This window comes from Periplaneta americana, chromosome 6, assembly GCF_040183065.1.
Source record: "Periplaneta americana isolate PAMFEO1 chromosome 6, P.americana_PAMFEO1_priV1, whole genome shotgun sequence".
NCBI lineage: Eukaryota > Metazoa > Arthropoda > Insecta > Blattodea > Blattidae > Periplaneta > Periplaneta americana.
The window spans coordinates 152571372-152583194 of NC_091122.1; positions in this window are offsets into that span (position 1 = coordinate 152571372).

Consider the following 11823-nt stretch of genomic DNA (forward strand, 5'->3'; position numbering starts at 1 on the left):
CAAACTTATCTCGGATTCTTGTGATAGTTAACCTTGTTGGTGGTTGTGTTTCAAATTCAACCCTCCAACGTCGTTGGACCTCAACAACATTTTCCACTTTCCAATAACATTTCAGTATCCACTTATGTTCATCGAACGATAATTGCACCGTCATGTTTGTTTATAAATAGATGAATATGTTTCCATGCTTGTCACTGCCTTCTGAATCATAAACCCCAAAAATCGTATTTCTATCTCATTTCTTTGCTGTGAAATAGTATTTCAAAGAGTACATGCATCAATTTGGGACATTCTGCATAGAATTTACTCTGTAAGTTGACCACCTGTCTAACATGAATATTGACCACAGTTTAGTCATATTTATACACTCTCCACATGTGTAACTTGGACATAGTTATTGAAAAGTTTTTGTAGTACTATATAGAGATTCCTCAAAAAAAGGACCAAGATCAGCTCGCCGATTGTGAATTGGTTTGTTCTATATCCATGAAAGCTAATTTTAAAATACAAGCATATGAAAGTTTAAAAAATTCTGTGACTTGCAATTTCATAAAAGTTGCATTGTTTTTTCTTTGTGATGATGAATCAATACCTCTTGGACGAAAGTGTAGAAGAACAGTGTCTTAAAAAGATTTTAACTTAACTAAAGAAATTAAAATGGAGGTAGAACAAATTGGACTATCTTATGTGCAGATGTTGAGAATTGGTTTGTACTAGCTCCATCTATTAAATTGAAAAGAGTAATTTTTAGTTATAAAGGATGTTTATTATTGCTGAAAATCACCAAAAGTATATTTCTTGTCACATATTTAATTTCTTTGCATTCCCACAACAGACTTATAATAATCAGAATCAATAAGAGGCATGTAGGCCTACTTAAACATAGCGATAATGTGTTTTTTTTTTCTTTTCCTCAGAAATATTCACTGTTCCTGAAATTCTCTTTGGTGTAGGTATTTTTATGTTTGTTTTGTAAGGCACTAGTTTCTTCCGGCCAGGTATTTTTATAATAGACGTTGTGGAATAATCTTCTAATAAATCAATCTTGTAATCTATGAGAAAAGGCCTATCAGGAGTACTGCAGTATTTTTTGATCTAAGAGAAGGGAAGTATTCATAGTTATAGATATTTGCAACAGTTTTAAAATCATAAAAATCATCAGGTTTCATCTGGACAATTTTCATTGGAGTTTCTTAGATTTCAGCAAGCCTATTGAGATGTCGCATTAAACTAAGTGGGTTGAACACTTCAGTGTGTTCGAGAAATTTTTCTATTTGACTATGTATGACATCAACTTCCTTTATATTAGTATGTCCAGGCGCTGATATTTCTGCCAAATTAATTTAATGAATGGGTTTTCCTAAAGAAAATATTTCAAGGGTGTATTCATAACCCTGTTCCTATTTTGGAGAACACAAGAATCGGGCCAGATTATGATTTTTTTTAGATTGGGAATATTGTTCAATACTTTTCAGTATTTTTAGTACTGCACATGCAATGTGATTACCTGAGAGACCTACGATGAATTCATTCCAGGTGACACAATAAGATTTATTTATAGCGGAAACATGGGTTGACATGTTGTAATTATTAAACTTCCTCCTACAATATAAATTTAAGGCATGTGCACGTGACAGTGCAAAAAATTTTCAAGATCAAAGCAAAAATATAATGATTGTGGGAGAGAACCACACGCAGTAGCCACAAAAACTTAATGTTTGGGCTGGTATTATTGGTGACCATATTATTGGTCTCTTTCTTCTTTAGAGAAACGCTAAATTCTAATAGATCCTTGGATTTGCTCCAAAATCAAGTATTACTGACCATCGCAAACTTGTTTTCACATCCAGTCAACCATCGTATACCGAGAGATGACATCTATTTCCATCAAGATGGAACTCCAGCTCACTATAAACAGAATGTTCGTGAACATTTAGGCCAGGTTTTTCCACAGCGCTGGATTGGTAGGAGAAGTCACATAGAATGGCCAGCTAGATCCCCAAGTTTGTCGCCTTTGGACTTCTTTTTGTGGGGCCATTTGAAGTCAGTAGTATATTGAGAAGGACCCAACTACTTAGAAGATCTGGAGCATCGAATAATGGAAGTGGTGCAAGACATCCCTAAAGCCTGGTTAAATCATTCCTTAAATGGTTTCTATGATCGACTGGCACATTGTCAAGCAGCTGATGGCTACCATTTTGAACACAGAAAATTTAGAAGGTGAGGTAGCTTTGTTTTATTTTTGTTAAAGAAGAAGTATTTTATTATTTTAATAATCGATACACTTTTCTGTTTTCTTGATTTAGCAACACAGAATTTGTACAGAAGTATCATGTGTGGGTACTTTTTGAAAAGCTCTTAATGAGCATTATTCAAAAATAAATATATATATTGGGTATTCCTTTTAAAATAAGAGAGTTGGAGTAGAAAAAACTCGATAATACCATTATTGTGTTCTTAGTATATGGTTATCCCCACACACAAAGTTTCATGTCACTGAACTACGTGCTTCAAAAGTTATTTAGGTAGTGCGGGACTTTTGACTAACCCTGTATATATAGGCCTATATATAAACTCTAAGAGACCAAATGCCTGTAACTTTTAGGCATCCACTAACTGAGAATAACAATAAAATTCTCTTGTTTGGTGTTAATTTCTTATCGAAGTTAAATGTAAGCATCTTTCCTGGTATTCCCATATTTTATTTGTTTAGTGTCTATAAATCCAAAAAACCAAATAATAAGATTAATTTTCATGTGACTCTAGTAATTAAATAGGCTTCTAATTGCGCATTCAATGATGATAAAATTAATATTTCTTTCTTTCTTTTTTTCTTTACCTTAGTTTAACCTCTCCCTCTTAATATTTGAGGAGAAAAATTCGCTCCGGCGCCGAGGATCGAACCCGGGTCCTTGGTTCTAAATACCAAGCGCCCTGACCACTGAGCTACGTCGAATTCAATCCACAGCACCGGACCGAACTCTCCTCCTTCAATGTTTCCCTTTGTGGCCTGACTCCAAGTTAATTGTCAATATTACAGATATTATTCTGTATGACAAATTAATAAAATCTATAATATTCTCATAGCTGCAGTGCATATATTTGTACAGATTACTGTGCACGTAACTGCGGAATCCCGGCCAAACAAGTCACTCAGCTGAGTGCGCTCCTAGTGTAATGGCAGTTGACATTGGACATATACGTTAACATATATATTTTTTTTTTTTTTTACAATTCATTTTATATATCAATATGCCTGGTAAATTATTAAATAAGTATATAATAAATTTCAATCTTAAGATATATACTTATTTAATAAGTCAACATATATGCCTAACTTGGAGTCAGGCCACAAAGGGAAACATTGAAGGAGGAGAGTTCGGTCCGGTGCTGTGGATTGAATTCGGCGTAGCTCAGTGGTCAGAGCGCTTGGTACGTAGAACCAAGGACCCGGGTTCGATCCCCGGCGCCGGAGCGAATTTTTCTCCTCAAATATTAATTGTCAATATTACAGATATTATTCTATATGACAAATTAATAAAATCTATAATATTCTCTCCCTTTTAGGTTCATTTATACGACCCACACCACACGGGCTAATGAATATTGAATAACAAAGTTTGTGTTATGTCAGTTTGTGCTCATTTTATATTAAATGGCTGGACTAGATAACAATAGATAACGACAACCAATAATCGATTATTATAATAAGTAATACCATGAGAGGTTTTAAGTTCGCCGATAAATATACCAGGGACGTTAATTGGCAGTAAATTTATCTGGGGAAACTTAAAACCTCGAGTGGTATTTTACCTACGAGGACTATTGCATGAATGAAATAAAAGTCCATAAAATGCGCTAGTAAAGTAAAAATGTTAATTAACTACAGCCTGCAGTTCAGAGCCTGGCTATTGCAACTAGACATTATTATTGTTGTGTTACGTCACCTAGCTTATCAGTTGTATTTATCTCCTGAAACAAAATTTATATTAATAACAGAATAGACGCATTTATGACAAAAATGAGCTATAAATTGAGCCTCAATTAAATGTACAATTATACATCTGCCACAGTTAATTAGAAAACAATTACTATCGTGCCAACTAGCAACGATTATGGAGCACGTATATTTTCACTGCACACCGATTCTTACGTCTCTTCATTAACGAGTGTGTGATAATAACGGAGCGATAATTATATAGCGATAAATACTTCAAACAATTATGGCTGTGATGGTTTTTTTTTTAGCATTATTTAATTTACACATTATTTTACAAGCGGAAGTTATCCATCCACATTGAATGACTGAAATAATAAATCTAACCGATATTGCGTTTATTATTGAAAAATACAATAAAAATCGCAAGAGATGAACTCTAGATGAAGGACCTAAACAGAGCGATACTCACAAATGGTGGTGGATTTCCTCCTTGCTTAATTACCAAGATCAACAAAATTACTTGGAAAATCTATGGTTCCAGCAATAGCTCTTAGAAATATGCAGACTTTGCAGAAATTATTCCCCGGACGCATCATATCTCCATCTCGTGATATTCCATGGCCTTCGCGTTCACCGAATTTGACAGCTCCAGATTTTTTTTTTTTTTTTTTTGATTTGGGGTAATTGAAACAGGGATGATGTTCTATTACAGATTACACGATATTCAAGAGCTGTAGGTCAAGATACGGCACGAAATTCCATACATTGGTTAGGAGTTGTGTTATTTTATTACGACTATTACACTTTTACTGTCGTGCGCCGTGGCGTCGCGGTCTAAGGCATCCCGCCTAGGACTCGCGTTACGGAATGCGCGCTGGTTCGAGTCCTCATGGGGGAAGAAATTTTCTCATGAAATTTCGGCCAGTGTATGGGACCGGTGCCCACCCAGCATCGTGATGCACTTGGGGAACTACGATAGGTAGCGAAATCCGGTTGCGAATACCAGCTATAACGGCTGGGGGGATCATCGTGCTAACCACACGATACCTCCATTCTGGTTGGATGATCGTCCACCTCTGCTTCGGCATGTGGGCGTGAGGCCAGCAGCCGGCTGGTCAGTCTGGGCCCTTCACGGGCTGTAGCGCCACGGATTATTATATTATTATTATTAAATCAAAACCTCTAGTGGGATTACTGCTGTTAAGATTCCCAGAAGCGACTCTAGCATGCATTATAAGTGGAGGTCAACTGAACGATGAAGTTTTAAAAATAATTTCAAAACCTGAATGTATTTATAAGCTAATAATAATAATAATAATAATAATAATAATAATAATAATAATAATAATAATTCTTTATTTATACTGGCAGAGTTAAGGCCATAGGGCCTTCTCTTACACTCCACCAGGTCACAAAGTATACAAGCAGTTAAAATTTATCAAAAAGTTAAAGAACAGAATACTAACATATTACAAAAAAATAATAATAATAGCATAATAAAATCAACACTAAACAACATGAAAATAATACCATAATAGAAAAAAAAGAAAGTAAAATACATTGGAATATAGTGAAAGCAACTCATTTAGAACAAATGGTTAATATGGAAAAACGTAAGGAAGAATATATCAAAATGGAATGTAATAAAATAATAATAAAAAAGAAAAGAAATACGAAAATAAAATAAAATTCATGATAAAAAGGCTATGATAATAAATTCATCGACTGATAAAGAGAACAAAAAGGGGAAAGGAAGGATAAAGAAAAGCTAATAAGGTTGTTGAAATATTGTACGTATTTGATTGACTCTATATATAGTTTTAACACACTTTGAAAATATTTCGCCGAAAATGTCCCGTCTTGTACTGTTGTCACCTCATTACACCTCGCCAAAAAATTGTAATCTTGCAAAATTTTTACTTGTTCCACATTTTGAAGCTTCAATGCTAATGTAAAATCTATGGAATACAATAAATGAAATTGAAATTACACAGAAATAGGTAAAATTTGCACCGTAAACTATTTAATTCAACATTTACTTTCACTTTTTGCAAATACGAATAGGCCTAGCCTACTTATTTATTAGACTTAATTTTATATGCTTCTTTAGATGAAAGTGTATTATATCCTATAATTCACTTGATTGCCTTCTAGTTATACGTACGTCATTTCCAAAAATCTGAAAACATAGCCATTTGATGGAACGTATTTATTTGCAAGAGTTCTGGACTCTATTTCCCTCAAGCAAAAGTATCACTGTGAAGTTGAAATACAAAGGCTGAAGTTATCCTTCTATTCAGACAACATTTCATTGAGAACACATCAGCAGAAATTCAACTGCATGAGCTGAGTTGTAGGTTTCAATGATAAAATATTTAATTAATCTTTTTGTGGATGCATATCAACATCACTAAGGCCTTTTCTCTGTCTGATCGCATAGAAATTCCTTTATCGCGAGGAAAATGTTTCTATTCATATGTTTGTGTCTACTGATAATCACTGCAAATGTTACAGACATTAAATTTCATTCATAAAGTTTTCCTTTGTTTTCAATTTAATATTTTGCTGTTTTCACTTTCACAACATCTCATTTTATAGTTTTTTTATGTTATAAAATATTAGTTTTATTTAATTACTTTTATCGATTTTGTATGGTTCTATGCATATTTTATTTCCTTCTTCTCATATATTTTATTTTATTTATTTTAATCAAATTATTCATTTCTTCTTCATTTAAATTACGACTCTGTCTTTTTCACATAGATCTTAGGCCTCAGGTATCTTACAACCCTACGAAACCGGCATCAAGCACTTCTCTCCATTTCTCATCACAGAAATTCTTTATATTCATCTTCACTGTAGAAGTACCATAACTCTGAAATTTTCTACCTAATGCCATTAGGAATTGTTGCATATTATTACAATTCAAAATTAAATTATAAAATTGTGCCTTATTCCATGTTCTGTCTTCGAACAGCTGGCTAAACACAATTAATTTTAAGACCCATGTTTATTAAACTTTATTTCCTTGTTTTGATGAGCCGTTGAGAGCAGAAGTGGTGTAAGTCAAAAATGGGTAATGAGTGTTAAAGTAAACATTCTGTAAAATACAGCGCAATGTAGCAATTAATACTCATTTTATTTAAACTATTAGTAGTCAGTGGATAGCACGAAGGACATATCAATTGCTACTTTGTGCTGCATTTTACAGAATTTTTACATCTTGATTACACAACTTTTAACACTATATCACTTCGGAATATGTATTATATCTCTTTCTCATGTTAAGTTCTATCGTATCTGGTTAACATGTTTCGACCTGATATTGGCCTTCTTCAGAACTGGTTGTTGCTGGTCTTGGCGCCTTTTGTTTTGTTTCCTGTGGGGGTGTGTTTGTATAGTGTAATGTGGAGTCAAAGAGTGTGTGTGTTCTGAAATTGAGTTGCGTGTTGAGAATTTCATTTGGGTGTGTTTCTGTGTGTCTGTATATTTCATATTGTTCTAGTGTGTTTAGTTTCTGGCTTTTTGGTTGGATGTGTAAAATCTCCATGTCTGTGTTGATGTCTCTGTAGGTGTGGCTAGCATTTGTGATGTGTTCTACATATGTGGAAGTGCTTTGTAATTTTGTTATGGCTGTGATGTGTTCTTCGTAACGTGTTTGAAATGATCTGCCTGTCTGTCCTCAACACAAAATCAACACAAACAAACAAATACAACCACACAGGCGTATACAAACTCTAATGTAACACCTGCAACAATTTCTACATAGGACAGACAGGCAGATCATTTCAAACACATACAGCCGTAACAAAATTACAAAACACCTCCACATATGCAGAACATATCACAATTCTAACCACACCTACAGAGACATCAACACAGACATGGAAATTCTACACATCCAACCAAAAAGTCAGGAACTAAACACACTAGAACAATATGAAATATGCAGACACACAAAAACACATCCAAATGAAATTCCCAACACACAACTCAATTTCAGAACACACACACTCTTTGACTCCACATTACACTACACAAGCACACCCCCACAGGAAACAAAACAAAAGGCGCCAAGACCAGCAACAACCAGTTCTGAAGAAGGCCAATAACAGGCCGAAACATGTTAACCAGGTACGATAGAATTTAACACGAGAAAGACATATTAATACATATTCCGAAAATAATTTTTGCTTTAAACCTCATTACCCAATTTTGACTTACACCACTTCTGCCCTGAACGGCTCAAATATTGAATTTTTTAAAAACGCCCTGTAAACGTATTTCTGTTGGTGAACAAGAGGTACTTTGTTGGTCTTAACTAATAAAACATAATAAGTAAATGAGTAAATAATAACATATACCAGGTGATGTAGTAAAATATACAGTTTTAGATAGTTATTATTGGAAAATTAGGTCCAACCAGTTCAAAACACATTTCGTGTATAAATGTCATTTTTGAATTTGCATTTGAGTCCCCAAAAGCACTGTTCAAGTAGTTAACAAAACTGATAGGCCTACAGTATTTTGACCTGAATTTTAATTAAAAATATGATCATAGATACACTAATCGTCCACACCTGTGGAGTAACGGTTAGCGCGTCTAGCCGCGACACCAGGTAGCCCGGGTTCGATTCCCGGTCGAGGCAAGTTACCTGGTTGAGGTTTTTTCTGGGGTTTTTCCTCAACCCAATATGAGCAAATGCTGGGTAACTTTCGGTGTTGGACCCCGGACTCATTTCACCGGCATTATCACCTTCATCTCATTCAGACGCTAAATAACCTAAGCTGTTGATAAAGCATCGTAAAATAAACTACTAAAAAGATACACTAATCGCTCTGCTTTTCTCTCCAAAACACATTTAGCCTGCCTACAGTATTAGTACGATTTGACCAGGTTTCTCGTTATACATTTTTAACCTCAGATATTTTCAAGAAGATTTATTTACTACTATGGGCTAGGACGCAGATAGTCAACGGATGTTAAAAAAGATACCCTCATCCGAAAGCTACTTGAGAAATTTGATATTTATTGATTTGTATAACTCAATCGGAGAGGAGTAATTGGAAAGGTTTAGGAAAAATTGGAAACATAATCCCTCCATACCATCACATGCTTTCAGTGGCTATATATTCCTATTTCATATTTTACTTTCCTGTTCTTATGTTTCATTCTACTGTCTTATTTTCTGCTATCTTATCTTCATCTTGCAAATCTAGTCTTTCAGGTAAAGCTCTCTGTAAAGCAGATTTGAATAATTTCAAGGGAAAAATTGTTCCGGGGCCGGGTATCGATCCCGGGACCTCTGGTTGAACGTACCAGCGCTCTACCAACTGAGCTACCCGGGGACTCCACCCGATACCCGGCCCCGGAACAATTTTTCCCTTGAAATTATTCAAATCTGCTTTACAGGGAGCTTTACCTGAAAGACTAGGTTTGCATAATATATACGTCACTGTGTACGTTAAGAGAAAACCACAATTCCAAGTCACACAGTGATTGTGTGCACTCGATGTGGGTCTCTGGCGTTTCGTCAGCCCACGCGAGTTGTGTGGATATAGAGGGAAAAGTTGAGACGGTGTCGGGTGGAGTTCCCGGGTAGCTCAGTTGGTAGAGCGCTGGTACGTTCAACCAGAGGTCCCGGGATCGATACCCGGCCCCGGAACAATTTTTCCCTTGAAATTATTCTTATCTTCATCTTATTTTCCATCTTATTATTTTCTTTTTATTACTTTTATTTGTTTTGTAATGTGACTTAGGGCTATGTTATCTCATATTTTATTCCATTTTAAAATGTGTTTTGGTGAAACGTACAGCAGAGCTCGTATAGATTAATCTACCATCATATCCCACCTTCCTCAAATCCATTTTAATATTATCTTCCCATCTATGTCTCGGCTTCCCCAAAGGTCTTTTTCCCTCCGGCCTCCCAACTAACATTCTATATGCATTTCTGGAACTGGCCACCCTACATCATTATCTCCTGGCCTAGATGCCTCATAAGTAGTGCCTTCTTGGCAACACTTGTGAGGTTCAGATCTGTCTTCGGACAGTTGACTAAACAACAACAAATCTGGTAATTTACACTCCTAAGTGGTTTTACCCAAAGTCGAAACTTTGCTAAATCTCTTTCTCATATTCAGAAATGATACATTCACTCCGTTCCGTAAAAATTCGTAAATAAATGAATTTTATGCAGTAAACCAGCAATGACCAAAACTCGAGCTGCAGTGATTACATGCGACAGACAACCTATGAAGTAAGGAGACGGAGGAAAGGTACTTGGCATGAAAACTACAACCAGTGGCGGTTCCTGTACTAACATCTTGATCAATCCCGCGGATAAAAATCTCAAGCTTTGCTGTATCAGTAATGTCACTGCTGTCATCAAGAGTCAGTGAATAATATACGTTTTTTTTTTTTTGCTTCTTTTTTTAATTTTCCTCTTGAATTTTCTAAATTATTCCCTCGATACTTGGTCGAGAAATTCGTAGTTTTTCGAAATTAAAAACTTTTTATGGACAGGTTATTTAAGCTATTTTAATCATTACTGTTTTGAGAAATTCTGTCCTATTAAAAGGCTTTAGAGCATGAGATATTTCAAACCCTATTAGGTAGCTGCCTTCCTTACATTTATTTATCTATCTTTCTTTCTGGCTATGATTTAAGAAGACATGTCAATTCCTGGCGTTTAACAGTTCGTTGGCACATAATATTGAATCAATTTTCCTACAATATTATTATTAAATGAATAACTAATAAATAGTTACCCTCATCTAAAGATTAAGATAAAACCTAATAATTGTATCCTTCTAGGGAGAAGATCTAAAAATGTCAATATTCATGTACGTACAGAACATTTATAGAAACATATACTTAGTGTTCATAATAATAATAATAATAATAATCATCATCATCATCATCAACATCACGGGTTGAGCCGGTAGGCCCGTTCCGTCCCCATTAGAATTGTTCTCTCCAACGAAACCTAGGACGACCAACATTTCTCCTTCCTCTTGGAGCATACTGGAAAGCTTTCTTGGGAATTCGGTGATCCTCCATCCTTTCTAGATGTTCCATCCACCTATTTCGGTGATTTGTTAACTTTTGTGTTATTCCCTCTATCCCTAATTATTTTCTGATATCTTCATTCCTCTTGTGTTGTAATAAAGAATATCCCGCCACTGATCTTAGGAATCTCATTTCTGAGGCTTCTAGTCGTCTTTTGTCTCTTTCTGTTAAGGTCCATGTCTCTGCTCCGCAAAGTAGTACTGGAAGGGCTACTGTTTTGTAGAGTTTTAACTGTGTTTCTTTCGTTGTTCTTTTTCCTAAGCTCCGTCTAATTGTTCCACATATACCTTGAAATCTATGCATCTTTTCTTCCATATCTCTTTTTTCCATATAAGAAATGTTGCATCCTAAATATTTAAAATTACTAACTTGCTCAATAATTTTGGAGTCAATAACTATTTTCGACCTTTTATACTGGGTCCCTATGAAAGCCATTGTTTTTGTTTTAGTGTGTGATATTTTTAAATCATAGCTTTTGGTTATTTGACTCAGTTTATAAGCTGCAGTTTGGAGGTTGTATTCTGTATCAGCAATCACCACTTGGTCGTCTGCAAAAAGTAGGCAATTTACAGGTGTTTCATCTAAGATAAAATCACAGTTTAAAATATTCAGCCAGTCATCAATGGCTTCGTTAAGATATATATTAAATAAAGTGGGTGATAGTGGGCACCCTTGTCTAACACCTCCATTAACTTCTGTTGTTAATTTACCTGGACCTTTCCCTTTGTCAATGCAGATATTGGTATTAAGATACATGCTACGTAATATTCTTATCAGATGTTGTGGGTATCCTCTTTTCTCCATTATTTTC